The sequence below is a fragment of the Microtus oregoni genome, unplaced genomic scaffold (assembly GCF_018167655.1).
Source record: "Microtus oregoni isolate MIOR12 unplaced genomic scaffold, Mior012 000060F_ref0000265, whole genome shotgun sequence".
NCBI lineage: Eukaryota > Metazoa > Chordata > Mammalia > Rodentia > Cricetidae > Microtus > Microtus oregoni.
In genome coordinates, this window is record NW_024543870.1 from 10412564 (window position 1) to 10435351 (window position 22788).

The window sequence follows — 22788 nt, forward strand, 5'->3', positions numbered from 1 at the left end:
TATCAGGATGTTTGCATAAAGAACGGTGTTGTCATGAGAAGCTCTCTTTGAACTCTCAGACAGTTATGTCCAAGAGACTCCCAAAACATTACAGGCTGTTGGTATTGCTCTTGGTTGTGGAAAGTAAGCACATATTATTGAAGTCATCATGTACTTCAGACACAGGACCCAGAGGACTCTGAGCTGGATCTGACAGGGGTGCCTCTTGCCCTAAGGAGGAGGTAGTGGCATTTAAGCTTTCAAACGAAGAAAACAAATGACAGTCCTAATAAGCTAAAATGTCTATAAACCACAAAAATGACCAGCATGGCACAATATCTTTAAGAGTGTAATAGTGGCCGGGCGGTGGTGGCGCACGCCTTTAATCCCAGCACTCGGGAGGCAGAGGCAGGCGGATCTCTGGGAGTTCGACGTCAGCCTGGTCTACAAGAGCTAGTTCCAGGACGGGCACCAAAGCTACAGAGAAACCCTGTCTCGAAAAACCAAAAAAAAAAAAAAAAGAGTGTAATAGTGGCATGGATACCTTGGTTGTAAGCAACAGCTCATAAGGGCTCAGAGACTGAAACAGCAATCACAGAGTCTACAAGGGTCTGCACTAAGTCCTCTGCATACAAGCTGAAGTTGTTTAACTTGGGGTTCTTGCAGGACTCCTAACAGTGGAACTAAGGGTGTCTTTGACTCTTCTGCCTGCTCTTGGCGTCCTTTTCTCCTACCACATTGCCTTGTACAGCCTTGATAGGAAGGTTTGTGCCTCGTCTTCCTGTATCTTGTTATATCATGTTTGGCTAATGTCGCTGGAAGGCCTACTCTTATCTGAAGGGAAATGGAGGACCAGTGGATTTAGAGAAGAGGGGAAGTTGAGTGTGGAACTGGGAGGAGAGGAGGGAGTGAAGGCTGTGGTCAGAATATATTGTATGAAAGAAAAATAAATAATAAAAAGAAAAAAGAACAATCAGTGGAGAATTTTTTATCAACCATCCTGAATATGATTTCTTTTAAAATCATTAAGTTGAACTCTAGGACATACTGGGTCTTCTAAATTAAATTCTCATGTCATTTCCTGGGAAGGAGATCTTAAAATTGGTTAATTCCAAGGATTCTAAAGAAGCAATGGTTATTCCCTCTTAGATAGGCTCAACAGATCCGATCCTTAGGTGCTTGGATAGGATATGTACCCAACTACACGAAGCTGCTACTCATGTAGTTTAGCCAATCAGCTGTCAGTGCTGGGATTGTTCTTTGCATTTGCTTCTGACATTCCTCGCCTTTTAATAATAATTTTAATGTGTCCATTTTATGATGTGACTCTAAAAAGAGCCTTGTCTTGAGAAAGCCCGCTGGTATTCTAGGAAGACAGTTGCTGAACAAGGAGTACTAAAGAACTTTGGGATCTGTCACGTCATTTCCAGGATCATGCCTGAGCCCTTTCCATTAGACACTTCAGAGCATGCTAGAACTTCCAAAACTCATTCTTCCATGAATGTTTTCAGCTATTCCTGGGGATCAGTTGAAGTTTCTTTTGCATCCTGAGAAATAACCCACTCATTTTAATAACTCTATTTTGGTTTATATCTAGACTTTGGGTAAGATAGATAAAGCAGCTATTTTCTATTGCTCATAATCAAATTTAGACCGTTTCTATTTATTCTCTAGTCTCATTAAGAACACACCTTCGAAGAACTTAAAGCATTACTTTTTATTCATTTCAATAGATATGTAATTTGATCTCTTGACTCTGAGCAACAGTTGTGGTTTATGAACATTCTGAGGACAGCACTAGATGGTCCTAATAATAAACCCATGATGTGTAAAACACAGTAACCTTATTACTGTTGGAAGAGTGCTTTGGACAGTTTATGGGGGGAAAACAAAAAGCAAAATAAACACGGGCTAGGAGGTCTGAGCCTTCCTACTCTGAATTTGCCCCACAACTCAAGCTCTTGTTATATCAGCAAATCTCTCACCACAGAGCCTGAGAGCAAGAGGATTAGCAAAGAGTACATACTCAGAAGTTAGAAGTTGTACTTACACCCAGAAGCACTCTTGAAAGTAACTTACCTTTTGTTCCTTTAGCTATCTCATTAGAAACAGGCCTGCTGCAAAATTCTGTGTGTATAAATTCCTCCAGCAGGAGAAAGAGCCTTAGTGTGAGTGTAGGTGGACAGAGTTTGATTTGACAGCGCTGACAGCACACTCGTTGATTTCATTGTGGTTTCGTTCCTTGTACACAAATTGCTCTTTGTTGGCGGGGACGGGGGAGGTTCTTTCTCACCTAATATCTTTTTCAAACGAGTACTGAAATAGACACGCAAGGAGCTTTTTCTAGAAATCTTTTAAACCTCTCACTTAAACTAAAATATCAACCAATGCCATCAGAAGCTAGGAGCTGTTACATACTGTGAATACACCTTTCTGGCACCTTACATTTGAAATATATCCACGCGAGATGGAAATTTCTGAGCATAATATCGTGACTTTAATAGGTGTCCTTATTTTGTATTTCTTTGCTTTCTTAGGTCATGTATATTTTCTGCGATGGTTTTAGTCCTCTTAGTGCTCAGACAGCACACACATAAAAAGCAAGCAGAAACACCTGTACATGATACAGCTTTGTGTGAAGACATATTTAAGCTGTCAGCACACTTTTTATTGGAGAGAGTAAGACAAAATCAGGTAAAAATGAAATGAAAAACAATTCATAATTTCTTTTGTTTTATTTCGGGTTCAAGTTTTCTTCTGTGTGCTACTGTCTTCAATGCTTCCAAATAAGCTACTTATGTTAAGAATTAAGCACTGCATTAGAAAGAAAATGGTCCATCTGTGATGTTAAACAGGATTTGACCTGACTAATACTTAAATTCTAAAAAAAATAAAGGTCAAATATGTTTCAAGAATATAAAATGATTCCATCTAAACTATAAATACACGAGAATGTATTTTGACCTTAAATATTGTTGGTGTATATTCTTTTAATCTTTATATATTTAGTTTGTTTCTGAATTTCAATAAATAATGTGTATTCATTGTCCCTTATTATCCAAGAAATGTATTTTTACTTATCAATGATAAATCATCTGACTTTGCTTCCAAAACAATTAGTATTTTCTCTTTGTTCACTTTCAGATGTAGACTCTACCAGGAAATAGAATAAAATCTCTCAGTAATCCCTTTGAAATGATGCCAGAATTTACTAGCACACTTAGAGTTGGATTATTGAATACTATTCAGAACAACTTCCAAAATTCCTGAACTTGAAAGTCCACTAGGAGTCAGCAATGAAATTCTGAGGAATATGATGAACGGGTTTTACATTTGTAGCGAAAGTTGACGAGGAAGGTCATGAAACGAAATTTTAGAAAGGAAACATGGTGCTCATTATTTTATTATTTGAATCATATTTTTCAAAATAGTTTTCATTTTATTTCTGAGTTGATGATTTCATTGCAACACATCTCCCTCCCCTCTCCTTCCTCCATCACCTGTCAGTCTCCCTCCCCACTCCCCTTCCGTCACTAATTGTACATGCATATATATCCCTTTCAGCTCGTATACTGTTACTTGTAGGTATGTTTTCAGTGCCGACCACTCGGCACTAGACAGCCAATTGGTTTGCTCGTCCCTGGCAGGTCCATCTCTCCCCTCGCAGCTGCCCTCAGTTATCTACAGTAACTTAGCATCAGGTTGCAGCCTTGGGGGTTTCTCCCCTATTGCAGATAATCGGGGAGTGGGGTTAGATCAGACCTACAGCGACCAGAAAATTTAACGCTCACTTGTTTTTATTTAAAATACAAAAGATTTTATACTAAGCAAAGTAAAAGTTTTATTTCAAAGCTCTCACAATTAGATCACTAATTCTTATAAACATTTTTTTACGCATCAATTTCTGCTTGTTTATATTGTTGGCGTTGACTTTATTGGGTGGACAGCACTCTATTTAAAATCTTTCAAAGCTGTCACAATGCAAAATTGCCCGTTTGTTACAGTCATTCATTTGGAATTATTTAGACTTTAAGTTCCATAAAATGTAGTAGCAATAGCCGTCTCCAGCAGTGAAAACATAATTAAATTCTGCTCTCTAAGCAGGAAACCAAGACCTAAGAAAGCAAACTCGGTTGGTTGGAAACAAACAACTGTGCGCTATGTTTTGCTCCCACTCCATTTGAGATCACTGACCACTCAGACAGAGAGAGATGAAGTTACTGTCTTCGCTCAGGGCTGGGGCTGCTTTCCAGTATGTGCTGTGGCTTTTAAAGCAAGGAACAAAGGATGAAGAGCCCCACACCAAGCCACTCTCTGTACCTCTCTGTGTTCTTGTTCTCTGGCACAGAAAAGAAAGGGGGAAATAAGGAAGATAAATCATGATATTATTTCCTGAATGTGTTAACAATTTTACCGTTTGTTTTATGGAACATTTAAAGCACACTTTACAAGTATCCATCTGATTTTCTCAACTATAACAATCCCTGTACACCATAGATGGAGCTAAGCGCCTTCCAACGTCTGTTTTCTCATTCCTCACCGAATATTACCGTTAGTACTATTTGAGTTCATCCATTTCTTCAACCCAGTGGTCAAAACCACTCCCCTTTCTCTATTGCCTTCATTCCCTGTTCATAAACACCTGGCATCTATACCACTGGATCTTTTAAATATAAAACTCCTTCCTTCCTTCCTTCCTCTTTTCGAGGAACACAGTAGATAATAACAAAAGATGGCTTACAGTTTCTAGATTGGGTAGGTGTTTATGTGTATTTCCTCACTTATACAGAAAAAGATCATGAAACCGCAAAGGGGCAATGTTGAACAGGACATACTTTATGCCACTTATTTTCATGTGCTTTATCAAGCCAGATTCAGTATAGTAATTGATCTTCAGAATTTAAGAGCATGGCAGAGACTAGAAATTTAATTTCCAATCTGGAGAAATACCAAAGATATCTGGTGTAAACCTTGGAGGAGATGTAGCACTAAAGGGAAGTTTTCACAAAACCTGGTCACTGTAATATTCAGTGACTGAGTGGATTCTAGGGAAAAATCAATAAGAAAATATATTCACAAAGCAATCTTTAATTACGTATGTTCCCATTGTAGGTACCTAAATATCTTGAAATTTTTAAGTCTTTCAAATCCTGATGTTAATTTTTAACTTTCTTTCCTGAAAGGGGCAGAAGTCAGTTTAGGATGTAGAGAGAGTTTGCACCGTCACTGTGGCTGCCCTAGTCCATGTTAAACACGTTCTCTTGCTCACTGGTACACCAAGGCCTTAGTGGCTTTCCTCAAGGGCTCCTGGCCCTTATTGACTTCTTTTTACCTCTGTTTAAGATGGCCTCTGCTAATTATACAAAGAATATACTAATAGTTCTAAAGTAGGGCATTCTAAAACTCAAATCCCAAGGGGGAAAAAAACCATTAGTATTCACACTATACCCAAAACAGATGTTTTTCCCATGTTTGGCTCATATTTTCAAATTCAAAACAATTATTTTGTAATTGTTAGAATGAGATTACACATTATCACTGTGGGGAAGGACTATGGGTCATGTTTGTTTAATCTGGGGCTTCTGAAAGAAGATGTTGAGATGGGGAAAAAAATAATGCATTTTAGGACACGCCACTGATTTCTACTTCTGGATCAACCAGATCCACATATAGCAGTATATACAGTATTTAAAAAATAAGGGTACACAATATATTGTAGACTATAATGTATCTAAAAGAGAAAGAAATCAAATTCTCTTGTAACTGCAGAGTTCATTCCAAGTGCTGGAGTCACATGCATGATTCTTCATATGCGTCACTGGGGTCAAAAGAACTGCCAATATTTGGCTAGATGTTTATTTTTTTATCAAGCAGTTTGGAGACTTGATTCTAATATGTCAGGAGCACACAATCTAAGGAGCAGAACTAAAATATAGCATCATGCTAGATGGAGAAGGTAACACTAAGTGTACATAATACATTATATTTTTCTAAAACTAAGAAAAAAGGTCATACAATTTAGAACAATGCTTTAAAGCCCAGCTTGGTGGTTTACATCTATAGCACCATGAGTCTAGTGTAAGAGCTCATGGGCCATGCTGGACTGCAGAAAAGGCTTGAGACCATCCTGAGCTACCTCATAACAGCCAAAGCCAAAAAGTAAATCCCATCGTGCTTGAATAGGATTATAAGAGAAAATTATCTCGTAGTGCGCAATAAAATGTATTCACATAATGTTATTTATAAAAGTAAATTTTGTAAAGAAAAACATAAATATTACTTGTTCTGATAATAAAATATCACCGAAATGATATGCCCTGAATCCTGCAGAAAACCTCAGGCTACCTTTTCTTTTGACTTTCGTGGATATTGTTGATCTAAATTTTTAAAAAATACATGCATTGCCGTGCTGCTCTTTCCCCCCTTGTCACAAGTATGCTGTTCTTTCATTGGCTGCTCTCTGTCATTACACAAAGTGTTTGAGAGCTCCAAGTTTCTCAGAATTTCCTTAAGAAACGCTCTACATGTGGTTGGGGAAAACACCCAGGTTTCCTTAGGCGCCTAACACTTCCTGCCTAATCTCTGAACTGTGTCTGAACTAATGGTCAACACATTTTCACAATGTCGTTATGGAGGCAAAGACCTTTCAGTTCCCCTCTTGTCAATCATGGGCAGCACAGGCAAAAACAACAGGAACTGGAGACCATGCTCAGATTGGTCTTTTTTATATGATTTCTTTTATTTTTCAAATTTTACTACAATTAACTCATTTCTCCCTTCCTTTCAAACCCTCCCATATACCCCTTACTGCTGTCTTTCAAATTCATGGCCTCTTTTTTCATTGATTGTCTTACGTGTGTGTGTGTGTGTGTGTGTGTGTGTGTGTGTGTGTGTGTAATATAACCCATTCAGTCCATATAATGTTGCTTGTATATATTTTTCCAGGACTGAAAGTTTGGGACTTGACAACAAATCGGTGGTATGTTCTCTCCTGGGTAAGATTACTTCTGATTCCAGCTTTCCTTGGTTTTCTATAGACTTCTTGGAGTAGGGTTGAAACCTCATGGGTTTTCCCTCCTCCACTTTGGCATATCTATTGTTTTTCTTGTTCAGCTCATGTTTAGAAAGTCACGCTGATGAGATTTTATGGATACTGACATTACTAAGAAACCCAACCTCACAGCAAATTTCCTGATCCTTTCACTCATGCAGTCTGCCTCCTTGTTGACTGCAGGAGGTGTGTTGTAGATGCATCCACTGGGACTGGGCTCCACAGCTCTGCATTTTGATTGGCTGTGGTCTTCTGGAATGGTCTCCGTTTATCTGTTGCAAGGAGGATTTTCCTAGATGGGGGTAAGGACTGCTTTTATCTGTGGGTCTGAGGACAAAGGTATAGGATAGAGTCTGGGACTATGCTGGCTGTGTAAAGTGACAGTTGTAGGTCTCCTCTAAGATCCATGACTTCACAAGACCTGAGTCGTTGGCTAGGTTTCCAATGCCAGGTTCCCTCTTGCTCCTGCTGGTGCTCCTTCAACCCCTCTGGCTCTTACTATTCGCCCTCCCCCTCTTCCATAAGATTCGCTGAGCTCTGCCTATTGTGGATGTGGGTCTCTGCATCTGCTCCTCACTGATGACTACTATTGGGATAGACACCAATCTACAAGTATAGAAAAAAAATGTATTGTTAAGAATCATTTTATTTTATTTTATTTTGGTCAGTCTTGTTTGTTTCTGAGCCATCCAGCCTTCATTCCTGGCCATGCAGGCAGTGTCAGGCATGGGCTCCTAATGGTGGCTCCTTCTTTATGTAGGCACTTAGCGCTATGCACTTTCCTCTTAGCATTGCTTTCACTGTGTCCCATAAATTTGGGCATGTTGTGTATTCATTTTCATTGAATTCTGGAAGGTCTTTAACTTTTATTTCTGTCTTGACCTGTTTTTATTCAGTAGAAAGTTGTTAACTTTCCATGAATTTGTAAACTTTCTGTTGCTTCCTTTGTTGATGTCCAGCTTTAATCCATGCTGGTCTAACAGGATGCAAGGAGTTATTTCATTTTTCTAGTATCTGTGGAGACTTGTTTTGTCACCAAGTAGGAGGTAAATTTTGAGACTGTTCCACGACATGTAAAGAAGAAGGTATATTCTCTTGTATTTGGGTGAACTGTTCTATAGATGTCCGTTAGATCCATTTGACTTATAATGTCTGTTAGTGCCAGCATTTCTCTGCTTAGTTTTTGTCTAGGTGATCTATCCATTAGTGGGAGTGGGGCATTGAAATCTTTCACTATCAGTGTGTGAGGATCAGTAAGTGATTTCAGGCTGTTGTGTTTCTCCATTGTACTTAGGGCATAGATGTTAAGAATCCAAAGATCATCTTGGTAGATTTCTCCTTTGGTGAGTACAAAGTGTTCTTCCCTGTCTCTTTTGCTTGATTTTGGTTTGAAGTGCATTTTGATAGAGATAGAATGGCTACACTAGCTTGTTTCTTAGGCCCAATTTCCTGGGAAATCTTTTTCCAAACCGTAACTAGAGGTGATGTCTATCTATGATTTTGAGGTGTATTTCTTGTATGCAGCAGAAGGAGGGATCCCATTTTAGCATCCGTTCAATTAGTCTGTGTCTTTGAATTGGGGGATTGAATCCATTGATACTGAGAGATCCCACTGAACAACAATTGCTTATTCCTGTTATTTTGGTGGTGGCGGTGGTGTGTATATGTGTGTATGTGTTTCTCTTTTGATTTTGCTGATGTGAGATTACTCATTTTCTGTGTTTTTAGGGGTATAGGTTGGAGTTTTCCTTCTAGCCCTGTCTGTAGGGCTGGATTTGTAGACATATTCTTTAAATTTTGCTTTATTATTGAATATCTTATATTCCCCATCTGTGGTAATTAAAAGTTTTTCTGGATATAGTAGTCAGGGCTGGCATCTGTTGTCTCAGAGTCTACAGCACATCTGACCAAGCTCTTCTGGCTTTTAGAGTCTCCATTAAGAAGTCAGGCATAATTCTAATAGGTCTGTTTTTATATGTCCCTTGGTCTTTTTCTCTTGTAGTTTTTAACACACTTTCTTTGTTCTGTATGTTTAGTGTTTTGGTTTTAATGTGCTGATGGGAATTCCTTTTTTAGTTCATCCTATCTGGTGTTCTCTGTGCTTCTTGTACTTTGATTGGCTTATCCTTCTTTAAGATAGGGAAATTTTCTTCTACAATTTTGTTGAAAATATTTTCTGTGCTTTTGATCTGTGTTTCTTCTCTTTCTTTATTTCTATTATTCTGAGGTAAGTTGGAAGAAGAATTTAGGCTCGGAAAAAAAAAAAGAGACGCCAGGGAGATACCAGAGGCCAGACAGATAGACACAGAAACAGAAAAGTAGGACATAGAGAATGAAAGAAAGGTAAAAGGTCAAAGGCAAAATGTAGATTAAATTAAGGTTTAATTAAGGTTTAATGCAGGTTAAATTAAGTTAAAAGAGTTAGCGGGACAAGACAAGCTAAGGCGAAACATTTGTAACTAGTAGGTCTTCATGTCCTTAGTTCAGGCCTGGTTGGCAGCCTGAAGAAATTTTCAACTACAATTGTATGAGAAAACATCTAATTTCAATAAAATACAGCTTTGAGATTTTAAAGTCTTGCACTCTTTCCATTGCCCTCTCTGCCTCTACTGCAGGTGTGGACGTGAGTCCCCCGCTGTTCCCACCACGCCTTTGCTCTGCTATCGTGGACTCCAACACTCTGTGACCTTCTCAGCCAAATTAAATGATTCTGTTTATAAAATTAAATAAAGTCATATCTAGGAAAAAAGAAACAGCCAACACAATTGAAGGCACTTTTTCCATGCTGTTAAAAATTTGGACAAAGGTATTTGTAAAGAATGTGAAATTCATCTTCTGAGAAGAGATATTGTGTGACCTCAGTCTTCATGAGCAGTTATTATAAAATTTATCATTTTTAGGATAAAATAGAAATTCTTACCTTAATAGCCAAAAGTGCTTTGGACTGGTGAATGCTTGTTTCTTATGTCTACCCATATCCTCCCTGTGAATTTTTAAAAATCATGTCTATATTATATACTTTCTTAGCTCTTTCTTCTTCTTCTCTCTCTCTCTCTCTCTCTCTCTCTCTCTCTTTCTTCCTTATTGCTGTTTCTTGAAAATGCTAGTTCCCCCCCACACACTGCTTCCCACAGCTCCGTTGTTAAGGTCCACTCACTTGAGGGACCCCTCTGAGCAGCTGCAGACCTAAATGGACCCCTCTGTCTCTTCATTGTCCATAAGATGCTATGTCTTCCATAACGTCACACACACAGGATGCCCTCGATGTCTCTCCCTTTATCTATCATGCATCTAATGCACAATTACTTTTCACAGAATGTTTCTCTGCAGATGAGTTATGTTGTTATTGGGAAAATCAAATGAACCCAAAGTTCATTCACTCCAGTCATTTCCCTTCTCCGGCTCTCCTGACCTTGCCAGACTTCTATTAGCATATCTTTGACCTTTTTTCTCAAACATTTCTCCTAGAATATAAAACAGGACTGTGAAAATGTTTTTGGTGTCCACACATTTTTCATAAGAGAATGACATTTAAAGCTTTACACATTGAGAAGTCTTTCGTTACACCCAGTGATATCAGCCAGGCTCACGCCTGACATCAGTGAGTTTACTCGAGTTCATGTCGACATGCCTGGGTCAGCCCATGGGAAAAAAGAACTGAAACTAGTGTAGGCATTTGGGTCAGAGCAGATACACAAGACCGAGGGTTCAGACTGGTTAACATAATCTGTATCCCAGCCCTTGAATTAAGACTAGCCTCAGTAAAGTTGAGGTTTCCTTTAATTAAACCCTGAAGGACACAGTTTTCTGTGGTGAAGTCTTCACTGTTATTTATCAAGCAATTGGACTTTAATTTGTAGTTCTAATTAAAGCAGTGCTTTAATAAGATTCCATAGGTTTTCCTTCTAACTATTCTACTCAAAACACAAGCCAGCATTAAATTTAGAATATCCGGTTTTAGTTGAAAAACAATAAAAGCTCTACTTTTATTGGAAGAATCTTCTTTTTCAAGAATGAGTTACTTAATCTGTGAAGTTTAATATTTGAATACAAGAACTTTTTTGGTTTAAAAAAAAACACATATGTGAGCAATTTTAGCTTGTGTGTCTTGTCTGTTTCATCTTCCTTCCAGTTTCCCTTGCTCCCCACCAGGGGACCGCAAGAGTTTCCAGGTAAATTCCTTAAAATCAACACAGAACTCCAGCTTCCCATATAGCACTTTCATACTAGGTTTGTCAATTCCAAAAGCTCCTTCCCACTTGTCTGATTCTGCTGTCACAATTTCCCTTTCCAACTTCACATGACAGGAGCTCCATTGCCCTCCCCTGCTTGCTTAAAGCCTGTTCCCCTCTCTTGGGTATCTGTCTAAGTCTCCTTAGCTGTACCCATACTTACCCCCAAACAACTACATATATAGACAAACTAGAAGCTGAGATCTGTTTAGAATGGGAATCATCTCCCCATGGAGTTGTCAGGGATCAGTGACCAAAAGTGTAGGGAAGGATGAGGAGGTGCACACAAGGCAACATCAGGAGCCAGGACATTACTACCTCACAAAAGTGAGAACCACAAAATATGTCTACTTTTGCGCAATCTCTCAATGGTTGGCATGTTTTTCATTTTTTCTTTTTGTCTTGACTCCATATATTTGAAGACCAAGTCCACAATCACTTCAGTTGATAGAAGGTCATTCTATAATTTTTTAAAACTTACATTAATAAATTGTGTGTGTGTGTGTGTGTGTGTGTGTGTGTGTGTGTGATTGCATGCCACCGAATATGTTGGAGGTCCGAGAACAATTGGCATGAGTCAGTTCTCTCTCCCCCTCAGAGGTTCTGGGAATCACTTAGGTCCTTGGGCTTGGCACAAAGACCTTTACCCACTGAGTCATCCACTAACTAACTCCCTAACATCATCTTATATATGCCAAAGGATTTTAGTCTGACGTTTCTATGAACAAGTCACTATACAATTTATCAGACAAAATTATATTTTTTTAGATGGGAGAGAATCAGTTCAAAGATTCAACTATGAAGCAATTTATCATTTTATAGAGAATCTTAGGAAAAAAGTCTATTTTTCCTAATAATTAGATTAAGGTAATACTATACTTGAACATCAGATTCCATAGTTAATGAAAGCCAGAAATGAGCACATTTTTAGAACAGTCTTTGAGTTTGTAAGTCTGTAGAATCTTTTTTAAAAATGAACTTATTTTTATTTTATGTGTGCCTAGATTGAATGTACCACATGTCTGCAGTGTCCATAGATGCCAGAGAGGGCATCAGATCCCCTGAACCAGAGTCACAAAACGCTGTAGCCATCACGTGGACACTAGGATCCAAACCCGGGTCCTCTGAAAGAGCACTCGGACATCTGCATCTTACCGCACACTTCTCAGGAGAGGCATTCTCACAAAAACCTCTTAGGGGTTCTACCACTGTAAAGAGACACCATGACCATGGCAATTCTTATAACCAAAACATTTCGTTGCGGCAGGAGTACAGTTCAGAGGCTTGGTCCATTACCATCAGGGTAGGAAGCAGGGCGGCCCACAGGCAGACATGGTGCTACAGAGGGAGCCAAGAGTTCTATATCGGGATCTGCAAGGAGCAGGAGGAGACTGTGAACCAGGAGACCTGGCTTGAGCTTTGAAACCCCAAAGCCTGCCCCAGTGAGACACCGCCTCCAACAAGGCCACACCTCCTCCAACAAGGCCACACCTCCTCTCATGAGGCCACGCCTCCTAATAGTGCCTCTTCCTATGGACGGACCCATGGGGGCATTTTTATTCAAACCTCCACAACCCTGAAATACAAAGAAACCCGGTTTTAGTTTACTAAGTTTCTACCCTAATTCTTCTCTTTATTCTAGTGTAGGGAAAATTCAATAATAGAGATGCATGAGTTATTTATTTATTTTTTAGAACATTAAAATTTTTATGGAACTTCATAAGATACATGAATATTGACATCTGCATGCTTGTCTTTTAATACATTTTTAGAGTATTGAGAATCTAAGAGATACTGAGTTTGAGTCTCACAGTAATCAGAAACTGTACTCAATCTAGAGCCTGCAACTCTGTCTCTGCCTCATGGGCAATAGTCATATCTTTGGTGTCTTCCTAGCATTCTTGCTATTGATGTGCTTCATTCTCTCATTATCACTAAAAGATTGAACCTAATTGTTTGCCTCTATCTTTAATTTTTTATCTCCTTCCCTCAAGGTAACCTTGGCTCCTGTTGCTTCTTAAAATTTTATTTATTTCTTTATTTGTGTGCACGTGTGGACAACTGGTGCCACAGTGCCCGTGTGGAGGCCAGAAGACAGCTGTGGGAACCCGTTCTTTTCCCTCCTCTCCTCTGGGCTGTCTCACTGGCTATCCCTCCACTCACTCATGTCTGATTCAAAAGGGGCATCTTCAAGGTGACTAACTCATATCAGTTTTTACGACCTTGCTGTCTCTTTAACATTTCCCTGGTCTTAGCTCCAGTTACAACTAGAGTGTTTCCTTCAGGTTTTACATTTTAAGTTTCCAAACAGAATCTGGTTGCTCCCGCTCCTTGTATAGCGTCAGCACATGTCACAACCCTATTCCAGTTTGTTAATCAGACATTCGGAGGTCCAATCAACTGTAGATGTTGGAGTCACTGTAATATTAAATTTTACCAGTGAACATCCAAAGAAATATTGCAAACAATGGAAACTTTGAAACTTCAGGGGGAGGAGTGTGTTTATTTAATATGTTACTTTTTTTGCATAGACACAAAAATAGGATTTTTAAATAGATTCCTGATATCTATTCATCCAAATATTTTTATATAGTATTCAATGATTATATACCAAGTGTTATTCTCTGTGTCCTAGATTATAAGAATATAGACCTGGATTGTCTGCTTTTATGAAGCTTTTGTCTTGTGGAGAAAGGCAACAACAAGAACAAAAACTAAAAAATAAAGGTGCTAAGTGCTATCGTGGTAGTGTTGATAAACATTATGATGAAGAATAAAGCAAATTAGCACCACTAACTGGGACCTTGGGCACACCCAGACCCAGGCTGCTGCTAAGGACCCTATCTGGGTCCATGACCCAACTGCAGCCAGCGTTTATGTTGATAATCGTGGCTTATGTTGCTACCAAGGGCCATGCTGACGTCAGGGGTCTGAGCCACCACCTAGGACCATGTTAGTGTCCAAGGGCTGTGCCACTGCCAGGGCCATACAGATCTGAGTGGCCTGTGATGCCCCTCAGAGCTATGGTGTCATCTAGCCTGGACTGCTGCCAAGAGCCATGTTTGGGTCTGTCGTCTGTGTTGATGTCTGTGGCTCTTGTTACGAACCAAACAGTGAGGCTCCGGTTATGCAGAGTTGGGCATGCCACTCACTGGCTGTAGTACCAGGGAGAACTGGCACTCCCCCTCACTGGCTGCAGTATTCAGGGGAGCAGGCCCCTACACCTCGCCTGGGCAGCACAATAGAGCTGGCCCTGGTGATGTGGGTGTAAGTGAGCTAGACCTAATAGCCCAAGGGCAGGAGAACTGACCCAGCTCCTTGCTGCCTGCTGCATTGGGTGAGCTAGCTGGGTTTTGCTGATGAGCTCACCCAGGTGATGAAAATGAGGGAAGGCTGGCTGGCTGGCTGGCTGACCAACCCAGCTACCACCCAGGTCCAGAACCAGGGCTATGAGTTAGCCCATCCCAACCTCATCTGATGTGGGAAGTCCTTCTGTATATGTGTTGCTTTACTGCTTAGTGTTGACTGAGGTTTCTGTCCTGCCTGGTTCCCACAGCAACCTCTCACAACTGCAGACTGCATCTTTCCTGTTCCGAGGATTCTCCTGTTCTCCTTGCCCCACCTAATCTTCCTGCCTGGCTACTGTCCAATCAGCATTGAAAATACAAGTGACAGGGTACAGACTATTGTCCCACAGCAGATTAATAAATAAAGAAGCTGTTCTCAGCTTAACAGAGTATAGCCAGGCTGGAAGAAATATATATAGAGAGAGACTAGGTGGAGTCAGTAGGCACCAGGCAGCCACCAGAGGGGAAAGACATGAGCTGTTAGTTGGAACCTTGCTGATAGGCCATGCCCCTTGTGGTAAAATATAAAATAATAGAAATGGGTTGATTCTAGATATAAGAGCTAGGTAACAATACACTTATGCTATTGGGCAAATGGTGTTGCTATTAATATAGTTTCTTTGTGATTATTTCAGGAGTCTGGGAGGCTGGAGAAAAATCAAGCGACCTCTTAGAACAACATATCCTACAAGACTCATCTATGAACTGAGTATGGGAAGGGGATGAGCCTACATATCCGAGCTGCAGGGTCTCCTTGAAACACGGCAGCAACAGTATAATAGTTTCAGGGAGGGCGCAGTGTTGAAGGTGTAGCAGAAGCCAGAGGCCTTGAACCTGACCAAAGGCCCATTGCAATGAACACGTACATGTAGAGATGCCTGGACTAAAGGCAAACTGTGTGACTTTCTGGCCACACTACAGCTTTCACACTGAGGGATTTTGTTTTGTTTTGCTTTGGTGTTGCTTCTGTTTGTTTTTGTTTGGTTTTTGGTTTTTCTTTTAGGTTTTATTTTATTTTGAGTGGAGGTTTCAAGGGCAAAAAGTGGATACAAACAGGCAGGGTGGGAGATGAGTGAGATCGGTATGCATGATGTAAAATTCGCAAAAAGATCAATAAAAAGTTTTTTTTAAGAATAAGGCAAATTGCCGGGCGATGGTGGCGCACGCCTTTAATCCCAGCACTCGGGAGGCAGAGGCAGGCGGATTTCTGTGAGTTCGAGACCAGCCTGGTCTACAGAGCTAGTTCCAGGACAGGCTCCAAAGCCACAGAGAAACCCTGTCTCAAAAAACCAAAAAAAAAAAAAAAGAATAAGGCAAATTAAAAAGAAAACCACAGCATTTGTCTACAGTGACTGGAGGAACTGTTGGTTTGTGATGCTGTCAGGGTTGCGATTTTTTTAAAAGATGCCATTTGAGTAGAGACACGCCACAAACACCCCTTTACCTAGTTACCCCTGGCTGTTCTCAAAGGAGTTTCTCATACTGGGCTGAGTTCACTTAAGATGGTGAAGAAAAGGTTGAGGTGTTAGTACCAGGAACTGGGGGACCATAGAAGGTGGCAAGGAGGTTGGGATTAATATTGTTAGAGCAGAAATTTTAGAAATATCCTTCCTTTTTCCAATAATTCTGGGCATCACAAGATTGCCTATGATCAAGTTTGCTGGCACCTTGATTTTGGCAATTCTGAGTAGCCTTAGCTTAGGAACAGTGAAATCCATGTTTTTTTCAATCCATTTTGTTTAAGCATGCTTTAAATATGCTAAACATCTCTTTCTCATGCATAATTCATAACTCTAAACAGCAGTGGTCTCTGCAAAATGCGTGGCAGAATGATAGTAATAAATTTTTATTCTACACATATTTTTTAAGCTTTGTCACATAATAAACACATCAAATGTTTTCAGTTGTCTTAGCTTTCCTTTGCATATATTTTTTTCACCTGGCCACAATAGCATGATTGCTAAGCAACAGAAAAGGAAAACCTTTCAAAATGTATGTCCATGAATTCCCCTCAAGAGAGGAAAAGGCACTGCTTGGGGAGGGAGAGGAAAGGGCGGGAAAGCAGAGTAGACTCTGTGCAGCTGTTTCGGTATTCAAGGCCACACCTGGACAGGGTAACCCTCCTCTGATTAGAAACTTTGGCAAATAGGAAAAGTTGCTGCCTGAAAAAGCAAACGGGGTCTTTAGGGATTCCTTTGGGCTATTTTAGCATCTAACAGATGTGCTAGTTTAAGTTTTATATTCTTAAAATAGTCCAGAGCGTGGAGAAGCACTATGTCTCTTCTTATGGAAAATTCTCACAGTGAAACTCAGTTTTTAAAATGTATTTAGAAAGAGGAATATGTTACCTAGAAACACGGTATCTCATTTTACCCTGAGTGTGATGAGTTGTTGCCTGTAGGTATGTGTAAGTACGGCACTTGTTCATTCTGCTTGCAAAATAGTTGATTATAAGATTTTGAACATTTAAAACTCAGGATAGAATACACAAACATTCATTCATTTTATATCTGAATTTTAAAATGGAAAACATGATAATTATCTGCATCACTTATATCTAAGATATACCCTGAGAAGAAACATGCCATAACACTACAACACATGCATGAGCTCTGGAGCCTTACACACACAAGTACACACATTGAATCTTCAGGAATAAAATTTAATCTCTTTCTATCTCAGTTTCAACAACTGAATGATAAAAGAGGTAACTACTTTTAATTTCAGAGGTTTGTTTGTTGAACAGGTTTCAACTAACAGTTTACAGGCTGCTTACTCTGTCCTTGGTTTTTGTATGTATGAGGCAATCACCCATGGTGACTGGTAATGAAGACTAAGTTCTCCCAGGGAGGGTGTTTACATTCTGGAAAGTGAATAATCCAGAAACTAATAAGCAAATAAGAATATGACTGGATATCAGTAGCATCCAGTTATCAGCAAGCAAGGACTAGAGCTGTGTGCTCCATGATTGGCATTTTATAATATCCAGATGGAAATAATCCTGTCTTATAGAGCCCTAGGGAGGAACTTTCCCAGCAAAGGGACAAAAAAGTATCACAGCACAGGCTCGTGAACTTGTAGTCAAGGAACTAAGAAGTTCAGTTTTTATTCTGGAACATGATCAACAAAGTGTGTCAACAGAAGTCCTTCAGATCAAATTATTCATGAGTTTGGATTTTATTATATAGATGATATGCTGGATTTCGGATGCTGCTGTCTGTCCCAGTATAAATCACACTGAAATTTGATTGACATCATAGGAATTTGGGGAGATGAAATGTTTAGGAGGTAATTGACTTCTTATTTTCTGGTCTTGATTCTCTATTGTAATGAGTCCCAAACTCCAGTTCTCAGTTATTATCTTACCCCATCTTGCCACATACCTAGTAGCTAACTTTTCATTGGATGTCTTTGCTATACAGGTATATTTTGACATATTATTCAAGTAGTGAGAAATTTTTATAGAAGTCTTAATTTAATTCTTATCTAGATGTGCATATATGGCCTCACATCCTCATTCACTGGATGTGGGTGAACAAAGGGGAAAGAGCTATGCCCATCTGTTCACAGTTAGCTCTCACAATGACATCATAGGGCAGATACCTTTGTTGTCTCTATATTATAAGTGGGGAATAGCTTAATGCTATAAACTACTGAGAGGCTAGCTATTTTTTCTCAGGTAAATGTTCCAGAAATTATTTAATACAAGGCAATAGCTTTGCAGGGTGAAGACTGAGAATAATATCTCCAAATTCTCTAACAGTGAAATCAAGGAAGGCTAATAACCAGACACAGAACATACCACACTTCTCAATGATACCCCTTCATACTATCAAAGTTTTCCATCCAGAGGTATGAGGATAAAGATATCCTTTGGGGGATTCTAATGTTTGGGATTAGAAACATTCAATGGCCACCAAATTACAAGACCCCATGGCAATCACATGTGAACAATGCTGCCGGGGCTGGAGAGACCCTGGAGGACCTGAGGGTGCATCTTTATTGGCTGACTCAAGATTCATCTCTTCCCTTAAATTCCTATTTTCTACATATGTAGGACATATGTAGAACATATATAGAAACTACATGTTGAACAGAAAATGAATTTATAAGGTGTTTAAGTCTGGCAGAGGTTATGAGCTCTGATTTCATTCTGTCGGTGAGCTCCAATGTTTGTGGAAGTTCTTGAATTTGTGGTATCTGTGACGACTGATGCAGCCATCAATGGTCTACAGGTTATAAGTTGATCAGCAGTGGTGACTAACTTGAAGAATAGAAGAAATGAACCTTGAGATTCAAGTTTTTAAATGAAGGGATCTAAGTCCAAAATCCTAAGATGCGAGTAATTTTACAGCAAAATTTATAAAACTGAACATAGTTGCCTTTATGAAAATTTTCTGCTCAGAAGTAAAGACTTATGAAACATAGCTGGCAAATGTTATGGCCAAGTGAGATAATTTCATATTATACCCGAATAATTTATGCATGCTTTGATTTAGGAATATTCCTAAGTCTGGTCATTTATTTGAGACCAAAGCAATTATGAGTAAGTAAGTACATTTTAAGTTATTCTTAGTTACATTGTTTAAATGAAATTATTTTTGTAAGTACTTACTCACAAGCATTTATTTCACCGCGGCGCGTATTTTACGCATCATTTGTTGAGTCTGCTGAGTAAAGCTAAATCAACCGGAATCAAAGGGTATCAGCTGTGCCTGAAACCTTCCTTTCTGATATTTCTCATTCCCTCGCATTCTGTTCCACTCTTTCTATGTCTCGGATTAGTGACGCTCTAGTTAGGTGCCGGTGCATAGAAAGGTGGCTGTGGTCGTAACAGTAGCCGCAGTCACAGTAACAGAGTGCATGCAGTCAGCGTGGTGCCAGCTCTTATTATTCCTACTTCCCATATTTCCAACAGAGACATTCTGGGCTCACTTTGCCTCCATTGTGACTTAGTATGTTTCACATCCATGCTCCTGCTAGATAGCATCTGCTGCCGTGCCACTGTGGATGGGTCTCTTTCTTTACTATTCCACCATTAGTGTTAGCTTTATACTTATTTCTAATCTTTTCCTTTGTGGAGTCAATTTACTGGTTATTAGTGTATGTGTATGCAGTGCGTGTGACAGGGGACACGTTTTCCATAGTGCACGTATGGAGGCAAGATGACAATTTTGGGGGTGCTCTCCTTATATCTTACACGGTTTCGGGGCTCAAGATTGGGTCATGGGGCTTACGTGAATGAATTCTCTCACCCTAAACCTTTCCTTTGTACGAGTCTAGGTATTTGTACACGGATTCAGTACAAGTACAAGAGGATCCCTGCCTTAAGCTTTACTCTTTAGACAAGAATTGCCCTGGTTCACTCTGTCCCAAATCCACATGGATGAGAAATCTGGGACTCAAGAGAAATGTGTTCATCTAACCCTGTGTCTCCATCCTTCAGGACAGTCTCCAAGTACCCAGAAATCTCACAGATGTGGAGTGGAAATTTAAGTACTGTTATGACCAAATGTTCTTTGTTTTATAGATGTTATGGGGATGGGAAGTGGTGGTATGCACAACATTCTGTAGGAAGTCCTTTACCGAGAGGTTAAGAGCTCGAAGAGGAAAGGGAAGGCCAAGTCCCCAGGCCAGCATTTATGCTTTCTCTGGCTCACAAATGTTAGAGATAGGTCTTTCTGGAAAAAGCAGTTATTTCCTAATTGGTCTGACTCTCTGTTCTTGAGCCAGACAAGCCTGTCTCTGTTTAACACTTTCTAGTAGTGTTTCATTAGGCACAGAACATCTAGTCTTCTTGGCAGGACGCATAATTATGGACTTTGCTGTAGGCGTCAGCATCATCTTTTGGCCCCTACCTAAAACTCAGTCTTAAAAAAACCTTCATTCCATTTCTTTTGAGTTTCCTACAATTTTCTTTATACACTATGCTTTTCACTTATTTGTGTATAAAATGGATATTTTGCCTCTTTCTGGAGGCTCTTTACAATCTCTCTGCCTTTCAGAGTATACTCAATCGTTTGTCTAGATGCACATAACCCCTCTGGGTAGACTTTCTGAAGATGGTGTTTGCCTGTTCTGTGGAGGCACCCACATCCATCCTATCTCCCTTTATAATATTTTTTAAATAGTGGATTCTGCTTCTTTGTTTTGCCTTTTATCTTCTTTGCGAGGAATGTTGTCTTTGTCAGTAACCATAGAATATGTTTATGAGTTTCATTCATGGTGGCACATGCCTTTAATCCAACACTTGAGGGGCAGAGGCAGGTGGATCTCTCAGTTGGAAGCCAGCCTGGTCATAGAGAGTTCCAGGACAGCCAGGAATACTTACAGAGACCCTGTCTCCAAACGAAGCAAACAAACAAAAACATAGAGTAAAGTTAACACCACAATGTCTGCATATCACAAAAATTAGAAATGGCTATAATTTAGTTTCTCAGTATTCATTACCTCATTGTTTATAATTGGCAGTTTTCTAAAAATAGCAAGGTATTTCTCTCTCTCTCTCTCTCTCTCTCTCTCTCTCTCTCTCTCTGTGTGTGTGTGTGTGTGTGTGTGTGTGTGTGTGTATTTGCACACGGAGACCAGAAGTTGATATCAAGTGCTTTCCTCATTCACTTTGCGCTTTACATATTGAGGTACGGTCCTTCCCTTGGACCCAGAGCTAGCTCAGTTTGGCTAAGCGGCTTGCTCTAGGGACCCCATGTATCTGACTCACAGCCCTTCATGGGGTCATTCTCTACATGAGTGCTCGTGGTTCCCAACTCCTGTTCTCATACTTGTGTGACAAACTCTTAACCCCTGAACCGTCTCCCCAGTTCCAGGAGTAAGTGTGTAGAAAAGGGAGAAAGCATACCGATGGGCTTTTCATGTTGCTCGGGAAAACTGCATACCACCCGCTGGATATCTGTGCCAAAATCAGCAAACTGAGGTTTTACGAGCTTGTGGATTGTGTAGTTGCAGACCCGAAATAAATAACATTTATATTGGGAGATGAAACAGCAACGTTTACCAACAGCAATATATTGTTTTTATGCATGTTCTGTGATTATTTATATTTAATTGCATTAGATTTTCTGCAAGTTCTTAATAATAAAAGTAGCTTAAATAGGTCATCATTTCACAAAGCAGTAAAAGAAAAAACATGGAAGAAAGCAATTACAAATAATAAGGACATTAATCTGTTTTATAGAGCTTAAACTATCCTGGACTCTTAGCAATGCCTATGGGCTGTATCAGGGTAGGAACCAAACCCTTCAGATATATTATTTTTGCTATTTGATTCAGTTACCATTAATTAGGAAGTGATTATCTTCCTGCAGCGGTTTAGACATGGTTACTGGGGAAGTCAACTGGTTCAATCACGTGATGTTCTTGGAACCCTGATTTAGCAGTGTTTTGTAAGGATATTCTTGTCCACTACATGCTGGACCTGGACTGTAAGCAGCAGTACTATCGGCAAGCTACAGAGAACGGCATAAATGCTCCGAGGTGGTTGAGGAGTCCCGGGTGTCTGTGAGACTCAGGGTTCTGAAAGACAAACCCTTTTCTCCTAGGGCTTCCAGCAGTCTGTCTTAAAATAGCAATAAAGAAAAAGCACCAGGGACTTCCTGAGGATTAGGGACTGGCTAAAATTAAAGGCCAGAGCTTTGAACTGCTTCTTCTAATCAAAGACAAATCCCCAGGAAATGCCTTGTGTTCTCATCATTTAATGAAAGTTCCTTATTTGAATCTACAGACTCCTCAAGCTTTCATTAATGATTAATCTGTGGCTTCAGTAGATAGTGGCATATTTCTACTGTCTGTGATCATGTGCTTTGCCTATCCCAAACAGCAAGCACATCCATGGGGAAGAGGGAGTGATCCCAAATCACTTTGAAAAATAAGCATATTGACTTATTCCTTAATTGTAGAATATGTCAGTATGTTAGGTTATTTAAAATAAGACTTTCAATTTTGCCTCTCTCTGGCTGTCATCGACATCCGAGCCTTATCTAATGACAGCGTCACTTTGTCCTGAGGCTGCTTTTCATACAGGATCTTTTCCTGTAACTGGGAGACAGAGCTAACGAAGGGCAACCAGGGCAACTCATATTTTTGGAAAATAAAAACCCCTGACAACTACTGGATGATTTGCTTTTATCTGGCCACTGAAACTGTTATGTATGGAGCGTGGGGA